This window comes from Meriones unguiculatus (genome assembly GCF_030254825.1).
Source record: "Meriones unguiculatus strain TT.TT164.6M chromosome Y unlocalized genomic scaffold, Bangor_MerUng_6.1 ChrY_unordered_Scaffold_32, whole genome shotgun sequence".
NCBI lineage: Eukaryota > Metazoa > Chordata > Mammalia > Rodentia > Muridae > Meriones > Meriones unguiculatus.
Window position 1 is genome coordinate 7,974,104 of NW_026843711.1, and position 18,440 is coordinate 7,992,543.

Sequence of the window (18,440 nt, forward strand, 5' to 3'; positions counted from 1 at the left end):
TTGTGTAGTTGTAGCACAAAATCTGCATACATTCTTCAGTTGAGGGGCAACTGGCCTGTTTCCAGCTTCTGGCTATTACAAAGAAAGCAGCTAGGAACATGGTTGAGCAAATGTCCTTATGTGTAATTGAGCCTCTTTTGGATATTTGCATAGGAGTGGTACGGCTTGAAAACACCACCCTGCACAATAGCCACAAGTGACATAAACAAGCAAGTCAAAGACTTGTTTGAAAAAAAATTAAGTCTCTGAAGAAAGAATTAGAAGAAGAGATCAGAAGATGGAAAGATCTCCCATGCTCATGCTTGGCAGGATTAGCACAGTAAAAATGGCCATCTTAGCAAAAGCAATGTACAGATTCAATGCAATTCCCATCAAATTACCAACACAATTTTTTACAGACCTGGAAAGATAAATTCTCAATATCCTATGGAATAACAAAAAACCCAGAATTGCTAAAACAATCCTCTACAATAACAGCTCTTCTGGATTTATCTCGTTCCCTGATCTTAAGCTGTACTACAGAGCAACATTAATAAAAACTGCATGGTACTGGCATAAATACAGAATGGTGAATCAAATGGACCGAACATAAAAGGCAGAAATAAACCCACACACTCACTTATGGACACGTGATCTTTGACAAAGATGCCAAAGCCATACAATGGAATAAGATAGCATCTTCAAGAAATGTTGCTGGTCAACCTGGATGTCTACATGTAGAAAGATGCAAATAAATCCATACTTATCAGACTGCACAAAACTAAACTTCCAGTGGATCAAAGACCTCAACATAAAACCAGACACATTAAATCCCTTAGAAAAAAGAATGGGGGAGGCCATAAAACACATTGGTACAGGAGACAACTTCCTGCAGTTCTTTAAGTTGTGTTAAATGCTCTCCTTTCTTTTGAAGTAGATTCCCTGAGGGATTTGACCTCCTGACTGAGTTCAGTTTCAGTGTACTGAGCTGCATCCTCTATGTCAGAATCAAAAGGTAAGGATGGTGCACAGAAAGGAGGAACTTTAATATATGGAGTCGATAAAAAGGGGGCAGCTGCCAGAGCCAGGAAAGATAGGAGGCGTTGCCAGTCTACATTACAGGATCTGGCAGCTTTTTCCTCAAGGGAAGTGGCCTTTTCAGGGAAAGTTAGGTCATTAGGACCGTCCTGTGTCTGCAAGTGAAGAGTTGTAAAGGGAGGGTAAAGGAAATTGGCTGCAGGCTGAACTAGGTCTGCAGCCTCTGGTTCTGGCATAAGTATGGAGATAGGGAGGGAACTCAGAAATGTTGGGGTAGTGCAGCCTTGTCCCTACCTACTTCAAGGCATTTGGGACTGCCTCTAGAATCATTTTTTGAGGAACTTTCCAGTTTGAGAAACTACCTCAGCCAAGTCAGGTTGGGAATGTCTGACCTGAAGAATATCATTAATCAAATTCCAGTAATAAAATGTCTGGACAGGCATTTTTTGTGGACGAGAAGAATCATAAATTTTTTAAAGACAATTTCCAACTTTCTGCCAGAGTCTTACATCAATAGTGACTTCTTGTGGAAACCAGGGGCAAATATTAGTAATTGAAACAAAGAAGCTAACTAAATCCTTTTTCTTAACCCTTTCTGAAAGAGTCTGGTAATTGGTATTCTGCCTCTTGGCCTTGGCAGATGCGGGTCTTATCCATCATTCCATTTCTCAGAGACGGTTCTTGGCAGTCAGTCTCTGCAGGCTAGGTGCTCTGAGACTGAGAAGTAGATAGCAAACTCCCTGCAACCTTGAGAAACAGACTGCAAACTTTGTGCAACCTCGAGTGAGACCTCTCATGTTTTGGCTAAGTAAAATTGCCTGCGTGAGAAACTGCTTGCACACTTTTGCCTATGTTAAGTGTTAACCCGACACCCATTAAATCAGCATGTAGACTAGGTGTCCTTCTTTGGGTTGCCCTGTCTCTCTTTGTGTCCCAATGTCTCTCTCTGTGTCCAGCTTTATCTCAAGTGGTATTTAGCTGTCACTGCTGTCAGGTGATATCCAGCCTTTTTAATGAAGAATGTATTTCATAGTTGTTTTTTGTTGTTGTTGTTGTTTATTTGTTTTTTTAACATGATGTATTGTAATAACTGCGGTTCTTGTTTACTTGGCTCAAACAGCATGGCTTGATTTTTACTTCTCATAATTCATAAAATAAATACCAAGGTCTTTTTACCTCACCTAAAGGTTTGAGAAACTGATTTAAGTATCTTGTTAGAATTACCAAAGGTTATTGTTTTAAAATACCTGACACATTTTAAAATGTATTGTAAAATTAAACTCTGATGGTCCAGGACCAAACTCAGAGGTGTTGAGTCAAACTGTCTCATGTAAAAATATTATTATCATCAGCCAGATTTCAAAATATCATCTGTTTGTCCACAAATAAAAATAAACACACGTATAGACATAGCTAAGGAACATAGAAATCCTCCATTGTCACCTTGGTGTAACCAGAATACTCAAATACCAGGGCTTGACCAGCCTTTACTGGACACAAGTACTACAAATTCCAGAAGGAGTGGACCCTCTCATGGGTCCCCTCCACACACATAGATACCAGAAGGAGCAGAGCACCCATGGCCTTCTCTACAGCTTCCAAATGGAGAGTGGGCTCCCACAGCCCTATTATCACACAAAATACGGTCTCACTGACCCTTTCTCCTGGTGCCAAAAAATGTAGAGATGTATAAGCCTCTTCCCAGGGAATTAGAGAGTCCTTCATATTCCCTTGACCAGATTGCAAACTCTCCCAGTTTCCCCAGACTTCGAGAGCAAATCAAAACCAGAAACCAAAGCAGACAGCCAGCATACAAAAGCAAAATCAGAGACAAGAGAAAGAACAATGGTGGTCCCTGCTTTTTAAACATTTACCTATTTTTTTAAAACCTGTTTTTGTAATATTAAAACAAAGCATACTCTTTAGGAATGAAATCATAAAGCACATTTATAATTTTAAAAGTAAACCAACTTTAAAATTTACCAGACCAAACAATCCAAATTTCTTATTGTTATTATTATTTACTATTACTATTACTTTTATTATTATTATTATTATTATTATTATTATTGTTTTTACTATTGTTTTCATTGAAGTTTTTCTAATTCTCTTAATACCTGGACTTGTTTCCTTTCCAATTGCACTTTCTCTTGAAGAACAGTAATGTCTTCCTGCAGTGGTCATGTATCTCCTGCACATGTGGTAGTGAAAGCCATGGGGGGAGGGGGAGGGCAGAGGGCACAGGCCACCAGGGTGCATTATGAGACTTGGCAGTTTCTTCCTGTGACTCTCTTTCATCCTCACTATCTAGCTCTTAATTATTTTCTGCTCTCAAATTACACAAATCTGTTTGAGCTCCTTTATGAACATTTAAAATCACATTAGAAGTATTTTTCTTTCCTACCTGTTTGGCTGCTCCATTTTCTTTAAGCCATTCCTTAGCTTGTGAGATCAAAATTTTTCATTTTATCAGTCTCATGCCTAGGATCCAACACATCTCTATTTAGATTCCACAGAGGAACAGATATAACAGGTACCTTCTCTGGACCATTATTGGTGTAATACTCTTGCAATTGTTTCCCTACACTCTCCGTGTTTCCATATTTACATACATTACACTGGGAAGGAGGGACATACATCATTTACAAACTAAAGGGTATAAGGGAATTTCTCCCAACTCATCCTGTTTATTTTAACATTGACTGCTATTGTTCTGAACAAATGATTAAGCTGCCTGCCTACCTTGTCTTTCTCTGTGCGATGGGCAGTATCACAAAGTACGGTTTTTACTTATGCATCTGGAGCTCCAAATACCAATGTTTCTCACTTTTGCCCCTTTTTTTCAAGGTCCCTTTTTTGGGCACCAACCGACCCATCCCACAGGCTAGTTGAACAGGATCCACCTGAAAGGGGGAAATTGGGAGACAGAGATGTGAAGAATGGAGGCAAGACAGATTCCTGATCAAGTCTCAATTTACTGAATGTGCAAACAACACTGATAAAGCATAGGATACAAGCAATTTTTTTTAACAGTAGCAACACATCTGTCCACCTGGCAAGGCATGCAGAATTAACTCAAGGCTATACATAGTTTGCTTGTGGTTCCCAAGGGTGCAGTGAGCTTGCTATCTACTTCTCAGGCTCAGAAAAGCCCACCTGCAAAGATTGACCACCAAGGACCATCTCTTTTAAATGGAACTATTAATAAGACCAGCATCTGCCAAGGCCAGGAGGCAGAATTCCAATTACCACACTCCTTCACCTTACTTCTCCCATCTTGATGGAGTCTTTGAGACCCTGTAAAAATAAGTCATGCTTACTCCCATAATTCATCATTTTGACTTACCTTTTACTAATTTACTGCTGCAGAAGATTGCAAAACTGTTTTATGGTTTGAGATACCTCCTGCAAGATATCTCAAGAATATTTCCTTAAGATGTCTCAAAGATGCTCCAAGACTGACGAGCAGATGTTCTCACCTAAATCTATCACCCATAACCTAGGGTCCTAGTGCAGCTTTTGGTAACTTTTTCATTAATTGGCATTGGCTCCACTAAATGGCTTTGGCTCACTAATTGGCTTTGGCTTCAGTAAATAGCTTTGTGTCCAGGCGTGCCTGTAGTTCCCACCCTCAGACAGCTACAACAGGAGGATCACAGAAAGCTTGAGAACAGCCTGGACTTCATGGCAGGATTCGGTTTCAAAATGGGAAGAGTTAAGGGGGACAGGTTGTCAACCATCTAGGGAAATGTCTCAGTAATAGATATGTGCCCCATCTGCACAAGGCTCTGAATTCCAGCAGCCCCTCCTCTTTCTACTTTCCTCTCTTTCTCTTTCTCATTCAACACCCCCTTTCACACAAACACAGAAAGAGAGAGAGAAATCTAACTATCTTTGTAAAATTGCCTGTCTTTGTAGTTTTATCAAGCAAAGCATTTTGCAGGCAAATTGAGGTCACTGGAGTATAGTAGACTTAAGGTTCTCAGGATAAGCAAAGAAGTAACAAAAGTTAATGGAATTTAGAAGGGATTTTGTAGTTGGATCCATGAAGTATTTTTTATAAGATGAAATTTTCTCTAAATGGAAAATAAAATTAAGTGAAAGAATTAAGATTGAACTAACATTTCAAAGTTCCTTCCAGCCCAGTCAGTTTACATCCTGGAATAACTTCCTTGGTAAATAAAATGTTTTCCCTCAATTCTTTTAACTGGACAAAGAAGACAGCAAGACTTCCATAGTCAATAATGAACAGCAAATGGTACCAAAATTTGCTAACTAGAAATGTGGAGCTTCTTTTCCCAGGTGCTGATCCTCAAAGAGGTCTGAGTGGCTCCTCACCAACCCTACTCATGTGACTGGACTAGATGCTTGCCTATTGCATCTTCCAAGGCAACATCATTGAAAGTTACATGTTCTCTGCAAAACCATTTTTCAAGCTGTCTAGGAAGGAGGGTCCCCTCATTGTCTATCCTGTCTTTGCAGGAATACAATCTGGCAAATGCAATCATGGCTGCAGGTGCTTACCCAGTGTTTGCTCCAAACAAGGAAGCCATCAAGAAGTATGTCAGGGAGAAGAAACCTGAAACTCTAGTGTCAACAGCAGCAGTCAATATTTGTCTTTAAGATTTCTTATCAGAGCCAGATGCAATGGTGCACACCTGTAATGCCAGCACTTATGAAGGAAATGGCATGAGGATCTCTGTGTGTTCAAGGACAGCCTGGCCTACAAAGTGAGTCCAGGACAACCAGAGATACTCTCTTTTAAAAGACAAACAAAAAAGATTTTTAATTTTTGTGTGTTTTTAAATATTTTGATTAATTATTTGTTACATTTTATTTCACTTTGTATCTCAGCTGAGGGCCCCTCCATCATCTCTTCCCAATCTCTCTTTCGCCTTTCCTCTTCTCACCCTATGCACCTCTTCTAGTCTACTGTTAGGGGAGATCCTCCCCTGCTTCTATCTGATCCTAGCCTAGCATTTCTCATTAGGAGTGCATGCATTGTCTTCCTCTGTGGCCTGGCAAGGCTGAACTCACCCCCACCCCCCTCAGGGGGAGTGATCAGAGAGTCAGCCCATGAGTTCACATCAGAGAGAGTCCTTGTATTGCATATTAGTGAACATACTTGGAGACTGAGTCTATGGGCTACATCGGAGCAGTGGGTTTAGGTACTTTTCGTGCGTGGGCCCCCCTAGCCCACAGGTAGGGAAAGGATCTTCCCCAAAAGTGTATCTGACAGAGGGAGGGTTACTATCCAGAATACATGAAAAACATAAGATATTAATCACCAACAAACCAAGTCATCCCATTTAAAAGTGGGGTTCAGAGCTAAACAGAGAATTTTCAATAGAGGAAAATCAAATGGAACAGAAACTCTTAGGGAAATCTTCAACATCCTTACTCAAGAAGGAGATGCGAATTAAAAAACCCTGAGGTTTTACCTCATCCCCATCAGAATGGCTAAAAAATAAAAATCTCCTGTGACAACACATGCTGGAGAAGACATGGAGAAAAAGGAACCCTTCCCCATTGCTGGGGGTAATGTACACTTGCACAACCACTTGGGAAATCAATCTGGTGCTTTCTTGGGCCATTAGGACTAGTCCTTCCTCAAGATCCAGCTATACCACTCCTAGGCATATAACCCTTTATTTTTATTTTTAGTGGTGCTTGGGTGTGCATGTGTGTGTGCATGCCTGCACAAGTTTGTGTGTGTATATGAGTACAGATGGTCACAGAAGCCAGGGATATAAAATCCAAAAGTGTTATGACTCCCAGGATTTCCAATATTCATACCAGGAACTGAACTAGGGTCCTCCTTCCCTCAAATACCAATCTTTAACCAGTGAGCCAGCTGTCAAGAGTCATCTACATTTCAACTTTTCAGTCATATGCCATTTAATTTTTTTGTCAAAACCGGTTCATTCAGCACTGCATACTGCATAGAAAGACCCAAGCATGTCACAAACCTTCCCATGTCACAGCTACTATGAAAACAAAGAAACAGAGAAACTAAAATATTTATCAAAAAAAAAAGTTTCAATATGTACAGCCAAGGTCTGGATCCTCTCCCGCAAACAAATGTTGAATGAAATGAAGGGATACAGAAGACAGGGTCTCTATGAAATATTTATGAAATCAAATAAGCATCATATAAGATTGCCTTCAATCAGCCACAATTGATTTGGAAGTTTGTTGGCAAGTCAAATGAATACTGACTTTAACTTCTGTGAATATAGAGAAAAGCCATGTTAAGATCAAATGTTAGAAGAGTTCAGAGTGGGGCCACAGAGGTGCTGTGCCAACAACCAGAGGAAATTAGCTCTAGCCTATAAGCTTGTATTCTGCTATGCAAAGGGTGTGCTTGGGTTTCACATGGTTATAAAATATTGTACACTGTTATATAAAATATACACACTTGCCTTACAAAGCTCACATAGCAGGTGTCACTGTAACAGTGAAAATTCATACAATGAATGGTCTTACTCACTTCTTCCCTCACATGAATAGTGTTATATCAGCCCCACCTGGGGTGTGTTAGACTTTCAGAATCCATCCTCAACATTGTTTCTCCAACCAAACAGGCTTCTTCTTTACCTCTGTTTTTCTCTTGTGACATTTTTCCTTAGTTTGAATGCCTACCCCAGCTCTCTTGCCCTCCCTCAAGGCCCACAGTGTCCCATTTCTTAAAGAACATTCTCAGAACATTCTAAGCCCACTCCACCCCTTTGGAACAGTAGCCCATTTTTCAGATTTTATATGAACACAGCTGGCGTTTGCAGGTCCTTACATGTTTGGTGGGTTCCTCCTTTCCCAAGGTGCAACAGAATTTATTGGGCAATTTCTACACACAGAGCAGTCCTGAAAAGCTTTTGTTTGCCAAGTTGTCTGAGATTTAACAATGAGCAACTGATCTCCCTATGCTGGGCTCTATTGAATAGCTGTCAGAGCTCCCCTTTGGGTTCCATGGACTCCTACGGGTTAGCCAGAACATCCTGGATTTACTCATGTTGAATGAGGTGTGTGTGTGTGTGTGTGTGTGTGTGTGTGTGTGTGTGTGCTCATCTTGATTGCGGTGTGTTCCCATGCATGTATACATGTGTGCTCATATGCACATGCAAATGCCTCTGTATAGCAGGTTCTTTCTAGGTCCTTTATGAAGTAGCATCACATTCAAAACTCACCACAGTTGTATGGGTTTAGTGCTATAATGATCCTCATTCCACAGGTCAGTAACCAGAGGCTACTAACACTTACTTGCCTCAGAGTTGGTGTCTGTCCATGTGCCAGGCACAACACTTAATCACCAACATAGAGTATTTTATCCGTGTAGTACGGGTCATGCCCAACTGTCACTAAATCTCCATCTCTTTCTCCCACAGAATAGTTCTCTAATCTCAAGAGGGAGGATCTTCACCTTACTCGTTTGTCACATGTAAGCCTACAGAAATTCTGGGTTTTGACATCAGATGACTGAGAGGAAAGAAAAAAGAAACAAGAAGAAGAACAAGACTGCTACTAAGTATAGTAGAACAAGAAGAAGGACAAGACTGCTTCTAAGTATAGTAGAGAAGAAGTTTTATAGTAGATAAAAGGTTAAATAGAGCCAGAGGATGAGACATCTGGGAGAATCCACAGTGAACAGGGCCAAGCTGAGCAGGGTCATTTGAGGGGGGAGGAAAAGAGAGAGCAAGAGAGGAGACAGTCATAAACCAAGAGCAGCTGCCTGGGCCAGGAGACTGAACAAGAGGTAAAAGGGCCAGAACAACCAGCCTAGCCAAAATAACTGGATTATATAGGGATGAGCAGCTGGCAGAATGGCAGGCTAGTCCCTGGGCTGAAGGTTTCAGGGTAGGGGCAGGATATGCAAGCCAGGAGGACCCTGCAACAGCTAGAAATGGAGGGATGCTTGGAGCACTTGGCTAGCCAGCCTCAGCTTTGATGTATTAATAAGTACAACACTTAGCAGTTTGTCCAGGATTTGAGACCTGACACCGTGATGATTTCAATCCTCACCTTTTCATCCTAGGGAGGTTGGCTCTATATACAGCACAGGTAAAGTGGGCAGGTGTTGGCTATCCAGAAAGAGACTGAGATAACATTTCTATGTTCTCTTTCGGCTCTCCCACCCTCCTTGGAATAAATGAATGAGGAATTGTCATTTCTCTCAGAAGCAGCTGTATTTTACCAGTGGATAAATTTGAGTCCCATCCTTAGCACACTAGCCCTGGCAACATAAATTATTTTAAGATAAGGAGTTTGTGCAAAAGAAAACTGGCAATGTATCTTGGGGGTGGACTTAAGAGGAACCTGAGGAGCTGCTTCTCCTGTTTTTCTGCTCTTTACCATCTATCCCACCCCTGGAGACCTTGATTTAAAGTCAGTGGGGCGTGGTCTGGTCACCAGTGTTAACATGGATAGCCAAGCTGGAAACTGCAGGTAAAAGGCCAGGTAGCTGATTTCCAAGCAATTCAAATACATAAGAATAACCCTAGCCACCACATGGATTTTAAAGAAAGCACATAGCTTTCTCAGAAAGTTTAATATGACTTAAATAATAATTCACTACAATTTGGACTTACAGTTGTCACCTGGGAACTGCATATGTGTTTATCTCTCTGCTTCACATATTTGTAGATCTTACTTTCCAACCCAGTGGAGGACGACATGAAAAATTTCATCTCAAGCAGATTTTGGTAACATGCCTTTGATTGTAGCCCTCTAGAGGCAGAGGCAGTTGGTTATCTATGAGTTCAAGGCCAGCCTGTTCTACAGAGAGAGTCCAGAATAGCCAGGGCTGTTACACCCAGAAACAAATGTATCAAAAGCAAAGCTAAAAGATTCCAGTCTCACCCTCTCCAATTGTCTAGATCTCTGTCCTCTTGGGCTGAATGGATTGGGATGTCTGACCTAGCCAGACATCATAACAGATTGTCCTACTATGTAAGTATGTGCCAAAATAGGTCTTCCTCAGGGAGCAGTCACTCAGAGAACAGCTCCCTGTATGCTGAAGAACCACTTGTTCTACATTGGAGGCTCAGTACAATGATCTCCATAATGCAAGGCAGGGAACTACTTCCTCTCTTGGCATGCTGGCTTCCCTGTGGCTATGCCCAGTCTCACTCCTTGAAATACCAGCCCAGTAGCAGGTTAGATAGGGCACATTTCCCCGCAACCTTCTTTAAATACATTTGTCTTCAAACTTGATCATCATTCCCAGGAGAATATTCACCAGAAATCTGTAAGTTCTTTGTTGGGTTTTGTTGTTGTTGTTGTTGTTTTGTTTTGTTTTGAGGCAGGGATTTTCTGTGTTGCCTTGGCTGTCCTGAACCCAATTTGTAGACCAGTCTGGTCCCTAATTCACAGAGATGCACATTCCTCTCACTCCCTGACTGATGGGAATACAGGAACACGCCAACATATCTGGCTTCAGTAAGTTCTATAAACAAAGATTTAGAGAATTTGGGTTGTTTTTTATGTTTTTTTGGTTTTATATTTTTCTAACCAATTGTTGAACATAACAATTACCTTTCTGGGCAGGAATGAGACATTGTTGAGTTTGAGACAGGCTTCATTGTCTGCAACCTTCTTACTCTAAAGCCATAGTAGAAGTCACATAGTCCTTTGTACACATTTGCAATCTCAAACACATATACACACAAGACTCTTTATCTGCCTTTTCATTCCAATTTACAAGTATGACCCAATCAGGAAAATCTTCACTGTCATAAAGATCCACACATTAAAGAGGAAATAAAAATATTAAGTCTCAAAAGAGAAATCGAGTCATCAAGCCAAGGTCTGGGTGGAGTGGTGAAGGAAATACTCAGATCTTCCTAGTGTGCCTGGAGTTACATCACATGGGATGCCATCATCTCTGATATCATATATGTCTGCCCAGCTAGTAGCTAACAGTACTCAGGTCACTTTCTCTCCTCCTGTGACTCAGAATGTTTCCTTGCAGTCCATGCTGACTACCACCTCAAATCTCACTGTCCTTGTGCCAACCAAGCAAGCCATTGAGGACATGGAGCAGAAAGAGGAACCCTTCTGGTTGTCACAGAACAATAATCCAGCCCTGATAAGGTGGGTGTCGTTCATCTTGTCTTCCATGGTATATGACTGTTGTCAGGATGAACATTCCTTAGTCTGATGCAGAAAAGGGACAAGATCCTTCTCCAGGATGGCACAAGCAACCCTTCTCTGAGTCAGGACAATTTATCTGTTAAGAGCTAACTCTCAACCAGTGGTTCTCAACCTTCCAAATGTAGCACCACTTTAATATAGTTCCTCATGTTGTGGTGACCTGAACCATAAAATTATTTTTATAGCCATGTCATAACTGTAAATTTCCCAGTGTTATGAATTGTCATGTAAATGTGATAGGCAGGGTATCTGATATGTGGCCCACAAAGGGTTTGCAACCCACATTTGAAGAACCACTGGTAAACCAAGCAATGTGGTTTCTATAAAGCTAAGTTAACACCCCGAAAACCTTTGAGATGGTTGTTACACTTTTGACAGATGGGAAAAGTGAGGCACAGGTGGTTAAAGACTAATTCCAGCTAAGGCTCATCACTTAACACTGTGAGTGTGAAGTTTGTATATGGGATAACATAAAATTTGAATGTCATAATTTGACTTCAGAGCTGATTTTCCTGTTGCATTTATCCCTGGTTCATGGATTTATTTTTTATTGTGACCATTATGACTAGGAGCTTTAGATACCACACAGTCCCAGGTACTTACAGAGTGGTGGATCTGCAGACCCTGTCATCCTTGCACATGCTAGCAACATCATTGCTGGGAAGCTTCCTTCACCTGGACAAGGCAGATGGGGTGAGAACACTGTCATCTAGCTCTTTGGGAAATGGTACCTTTCTGAATTATTGTGATGGAAATTTCCAGGTATGTACATGAGAGAATAGATGCCAGTGTGAGCATCATCCAGTTAAAACAATGATCACACTTTTTCTTGTTCTGTTGCTCTCCTTGTGGAGACCCTGTCCTCTCCAGCTCTTACTATTTCCCAGTTCATAGGGAACTTCCCAGAGACTCATACTCCAACCAAGGACTATTCATGGAGATAACCTAGAACCCCTGCACAGATATAGCCCAGGGCAGTTCAGAGTCCAATTGGGTTACATAGTAATGTGAAGAGGGACTGCCTCTGACATAATCTGATTGGCCTGCTCTTTGATCACCTCCCTCTGAGGGGGGGGAGCAGCCTTACCAGGCCACAGTAGAGGACAATACAGCCACTTTTGATGTGAACTGATGGACTAAGATCAGAAAGGAGAGGAGAACCTCCCCTATCAGTGGACTTGGGGAGTGGCATGCAAGCAGAGGGAGGAGGGAGGGTGATATTGGGAGGGGAGGGAGGGGCTTATGGGGGGATGCAGAATGAATAAAGTGTAATTGATGAAAAATTAAAAAAAAAACAATGATCACACATATACACATATTTAAGAGAAGAAATAGAAAGAGAAGAAAACAATGACAACAACAACAAAAAAAACCCATCTAGGCTAGACCAATGTATTCATTAACTTTTTTTGCCCATGATATTAAATAAGTGTCTGACAAAAGCAATTTAAGGGTTTATTCTGGCTCAGAGTTTTAGGAAACACTCTAAAATCAAGGGGAAGTTACCATGGCAAGAGGGGAAATTAGATGCTCACATTGCCCACAGTTAGGAGAGCTTAAGAGGGACAGATCTTGGCTAACTTTCAACCTTCTGTGAAGTTCAGGGCTCCAGCCCAGGAACTGATATTCCTGAGATTTAAGGTACTCTTCCTATTTCCTTGTGCATGTGCCTTGGGGCTTGTTCCATGGCGAGTATGGAGCTCACTGAGACTTGCTATTACAAAAGGGAAAAGCACTTTTATCCAATGGAGTGTCACTGTGTATATTAACCATACTCCAGGGCTGGACTCATGACTGGGAGTTTATGGTCAGCACAAACGAATCCCATGGTTGTATTTCCGGTTTTGTGTCTTTTTTTTTTTTTTTTTTTTTTTTTTTGCTCTTTATTTTTTTGTCTTACTGCCTTTTTGTTTGTTTTGATTTTCATTTGTGTGTGTCTGTGTATTTAAGATAGAAAGAACATAATGTTATGTGGGGAAGGAAGGGGGGAGGATCTGGGTGAAGTTAAGCGAACAGGAAAACATGAACAAAATATATTGTATGTGGCTGTAGAGAAGGCTCAGTAGATAACAACACTAGCTGCTCTTCCAGAGTTCAAGTCCTAGCAACCACATGGGGGCTCCCAGCTGTCTGTATTGCAATCTAACTCCCTCTCCTGGTGGGCCTGAAAGCAAATCACTCATATGCATAAAATAAAGGAATCTTTAAAATATATATTGTATGAAAAAAAAAATAAGAAAAAAAGGATAAAGAAATGGATTAGCTCCCTGAAGCAGTAATCCAAAATGCAGAGCAGCAAGCTCCTCCTGACATGACCTGGAAAGGGTCAACATATTCAATTCCACACACTTCATTCTGGTGTATAGTGACACAAACCTCCCAGTGGATCCATCACCAGTAACAGGATGTCATGTAAGTTAGCTAAACTACAAGCCTATGGTGAGGGCCAACTCTGCAGACACAGGTATCTTGGTGATAGAGCAAGGACAATGTCAACAGAAGAGCAGAGCTCCAGAAAACCTGGTTGTCTCTTACCAGTTTCTTACAGTCTGTCAAGGACTCCCATGCCACTTCAAGGGGTAAGTCTGGCTTCATGCCTATGAGGTGTTGGGTGTTAAAGTCTTTCCATGGGTTGACAAGGTACAAATATGCAAGGGTTCTAGCAAGGAACTACTGTCACAATGACACCTTAGGCAGCAATGGCTCAGAGCATCCCAACTTCCCTGTCAGCCTATGAGCACTGGGAAAAGAATCTAGTGAGCTGAGCCTACAGAGCAGGGACATGTGATAGCCTACATGTGCTTTCATGGATATCTTACAAATCTTTGGAAATTCCAGGGACACTCATGTTATTTTCTGAACTGTTTAAATACAAATTTGGAGTACAATAGGGCACTGTGAAAAAAGACTTTAACCTCAGCCCCAGAGAAAACAGAGGCAAGTGAATCTCTGTGAGCACATGTGTGGAGTCCCACAGGTAATCTCCAGAGCTCCCATGTAAATCAACCAAATAGCTGGAACAGAGGATAAGAACATGTTCATCCCAGGAAGAAATAAAGGATGAGGATGACAGAGAGCTTAAGTTTCCTAATTAGACCACTGCATAGTGTATAAAATAGCACTGAAACACCACACTGCTCACAAGAAGTAATTATCCTTATTAATTTACTTAATTTACAGCATGACTTTGTGTACTCATATAATGTGCTTTGTAAATTCATTGGCATTTCAAACCTTCAATTTTCTTCAAAACATTAACATCTACCCTGGCATGCTACAAGTCCTACAAGTCTCAAAATAAATCCAACAAGATCCTGGCCTACAGAAGTTAACCATCAAACACAAGTGTTTCTCAAGGTCATTCCTGTGTCTAATACAATAAAAATATCCCATTTTAACAAGATGTGACAGATGACATGTGATACCACAGCCTTTGTACATTGTGCAGGTTTAAGCAAATTTCCCTCCTCTGTAAGATCACAAAGAAATTGCAAAATGACGTCCCAGTATGGCAAAAAAGGAAACAAAAAAAAAAAAATTGAGCTCAGTTTCTCTTGAACAGTAGATAGTCACTGTCTCTATTAGTTTGCAGAGATCTTTGTAAAAGGTACCACAAATGAGGGGGCTCTAGCAAGAGTTGATATCCTCATAGTGCTGAAAGCCTCTGGCAGGCCAAGATAGGTATTGGCAAGAAATGTTTCCCTGGGAGGATAGTGAAGGACGGAGATGTTCCAGAATGCCACCTAGGCTTATTGATTTCCATGTTACTGATTTAAAGGAATCTTCTCTGAATAGTGCTTTGTGTGAATTCCCTCTACATTTTTTTTTTATTTTTTATTTTTTATTTTAGTTATTTTTTTTTTCAATGCAGTTTATTCAGGAACATTGAACAATCCTCGGACCCCGGGGAAAGCCAGCCCACAGCTTAAGTAGCCTCTGGGTAGCCAACCCAGGCGTGCCACGGGGGCAATGCAGATAGGTCCACATACATGGAAGCAAGCCAGATCCTCGGCCTTAGCCAAATGTGGAGTTGTTCGTGACAGAGAGCACTCACCATTGGGAAGGTGGAAGGCGGAAATCAGCTCCATCTTTAAGGCATAGCATTCCGCAGCTATCTACAGTTCCCACTTTTTGTTTTAGAAGCATCAGGCAAGAGTAGAGGTCTGATCTCTGATATTAGAAATAAATTGGGACTTTGTACAGATGTTCATTTAGGTGTCATCCACCCAAAGAGCATCAGACCCGTCCGATACCTTTTTCTCAGAGGCGGGACCTGGGGCTTCAACCCGCATGCAATCAGACATGCTCTTCTCTGGGTCCAAAGCGGCTGACCCTGAGTGCAGTGCTTAGCCTCGCATCCTGAGCGTATCATTTTAGCTTTTTATGGTATCCAACCATGCTTGGGGAGAATGTCCTGCTTCAATGGCTGTAAAGGCCTGAATGATCATGGCTGCATCACACTGTTGTGAGACTCTAATCTTGCATATATACCACAGGCAAACCAAGGAGACAAACACCAGAAGGCCTGCTAACACTCTACATTTTTTTAAATAAAATCAAAGAGACTGTGTAAACAGAAAATTTATTCAATTGTTTCAATTGTTGACTAGAAGGCTCACTGCCTCCTTCTGCTAACCTAGACATGAAAGGCTGTCAACCTCTGAGACTTACTGCTTAATAAGATCCCCCTTTCTTGTTCTTTCTGAGATCTGAGCTGGGTGGTTCAACTCAGCTGTTCTGGCTCAAATTCCTCTTCCAGCTGACTGATTCAATCTGGCTTTTCTCGCAGCCCCTGAATTGCTCTGCTTGACCTCAGACTAACTCCAGCAATCTGCTTTTTCTTCTCATTATCTGGCTCATTCTTTCTTCACTTCAGTCTAGCTTGTTCTCTCTCTGAAACCAAACTATGACTGTCCCAGTAAAACTGTATCCTGTCATCTCTCTCTCTCTCCTCTCTCTTCTAATTCTCTCTCTCTCTATCTCTTTTATCTAAGGAACTTCCCTTTCCTCTCTTGTCATGAGAGTTGGGCATATGCTCTTCTGTCATATCTTTTTCTAATCATCAATATTTCTGTCACTCAATTAGACATCATTTTCAAAAGTGGGTGCTTTTCTCTACAAAATATATTATCTGTTCTTCAAGTGTAACATGTAGGCATTGACTAACATAAATGTTGTCAAACAGAGGGGGCAGTTCAGCTCTCCTCTTCTGAGCTGAGTTACAAGCTTAGCCTGAGACCACATCTTAACATACAAGGGCACAAGAGATGTGAAATATGTGCCTTAGAGAATAGCCAGGTGGACCTCCTGTTCTTCAATGTCCTCTGTTGGCAGAGTGATGATGAAATCATGATGGGGGAACAACAGGTTGCCATCAGCATCTAGGCTCAACAGGAAGCCCTAGTTAAGATAATCCAACAATACAGGTGTTTAATTTTGCTGTGTTCTAAGAGACCCTGAATGCTGTGGAAAGGAAATGGGCAAAACAGGCACCCCAAGCCATGTGTGAGTAAGTGTACATTACCTCCTCCTCTGAGACTAGACATTTGCAGGAGAGGCAATGCTTGGCTCTATCTCTTGTCCACTTCAGAAATGGTGCACACAAGGCCAGCTTTACTGGCTCAAGGTTCTCACTGGAGTTGAACTCACTTTGTTTGTGAGCCCCTTCTGTGTGAGCCTGGTAGACACTGGATGGGAAGTACACATTGCAAACTGGGCAGATTTTCCACTTCTTGACCTGGGTGGCAACCAGATTCATATCCACCTCAGGTAAGGAGACCTGAACAAATATGTTCTGGTCTGCATTGCTTACCAGCCCTGGGGAGGAAGACAAGCTGGCTGAAGCACTGGAAATCGGCATACCCACACTGGGGGGTTGGAATTGGGTGGACACCTGGGATGAAACAGTCATGATGGTAGATCCCTGAGGAATAGGCAGAGTGAGAGGCATGGGGTCCAACATGTAAAGGGGCTTCTCATTGACCTGTGAGCCTGTTGGAAGCAGCTTCCTGAAAACAGAGCCTGACTTGTGGAACAGGGTGTTATGTGCAGTGTCAGCTCTTACTAACTGGCTCTCCGGCAGGATGCTGGTGCCAACAGACTGACTGAACTGAAGCATACTGGGCCCAACAGATGGACCTGAGTTAACAGGCTGACCAAGCAGAGGAATACCAGTGCTCACACCCTGGTTCACAAGGACATCTGAGAACACCACACTTTGGGGAGATAGCAACCCAGATGATACCACTTGACCTGTAGGGAAAACCCTATCAGACATTGTCTGACAATAGGTAAGAACCTATGAGGAGACTGTCTGACCTATATGGGGAACTGTGGACTGCACTGCTTGACCAGTGGGGAGAACCCCAGAAGCTGCACTCTATGCAGGAATCACAGAAGCAGAGGTCATCTGACCTCAGGAAGGCCTGCAAATGAGACCAGCTCACCCACAGAAATTGTTCCTGGTGGCATGGACTGGAGAACACCAGGGTTGTTTGAATAGCCAGAAGTCAGAGAACCAGGCCTGACCAATCCACTTGTGGGCTCCACTGGCCTACTTGTAAGCCCCACTGATCTGACTGCAGGTCCTGATTTTCAACTTTTAGATGCCATGGGCTGTGTGTGTGGTAAAATCCCAGGCTGGATGGCTTGACTCACTGACTGATTGCTCACTCCCACAGATTTATTCACAGGCCCAAGTGGATGGCTTACATATAGTGCATGAGGGTCTACAGGCTTATTAGATGAAGCCTTGCCTGAGTAAAGGTCAGTTGATGGAGATGAGGGCCTCAGTGTGAGGTTGGTCTGGCCCACAGGTAGATGGCTAAAAGCCACCTTGGACTGGGCAGTATCAAAATGAGAATTTTTGAGGCTCCAGGAAGAGCCTGGGACCCCCTTTGGTGGCTGTACATTGGTGGAGATCACAGGTTGGGCCAAGGTCACTGGCTGTACCATGGTTGGACTTGGGGTCTTCTCTGTCAAGGCAAAGTAAGAACGAGCGGGCTTGGCTGGAGCAGCTGTGTGTGCAGCCCTGCTCTTTGGTGGTCTGGACAAGCCTGCCTTTGCAACAATAGGCCTTTGCTCCAGAAGCCCCGGCCTCTTTTTGTCTTCTGAAATTATAGACCTCAACTTATTCTCCAAATCCTTGTGTATATCTGATGTCAAAATATGGGCCATCAGAACATCCTGGCTGCCCATCCTGGTACTGCACTTTTTACAAAAGTATCTTTCAGGTGGTAGAGTGCTTGCCACAGAAGGAATATCACTGGCTCTTAACT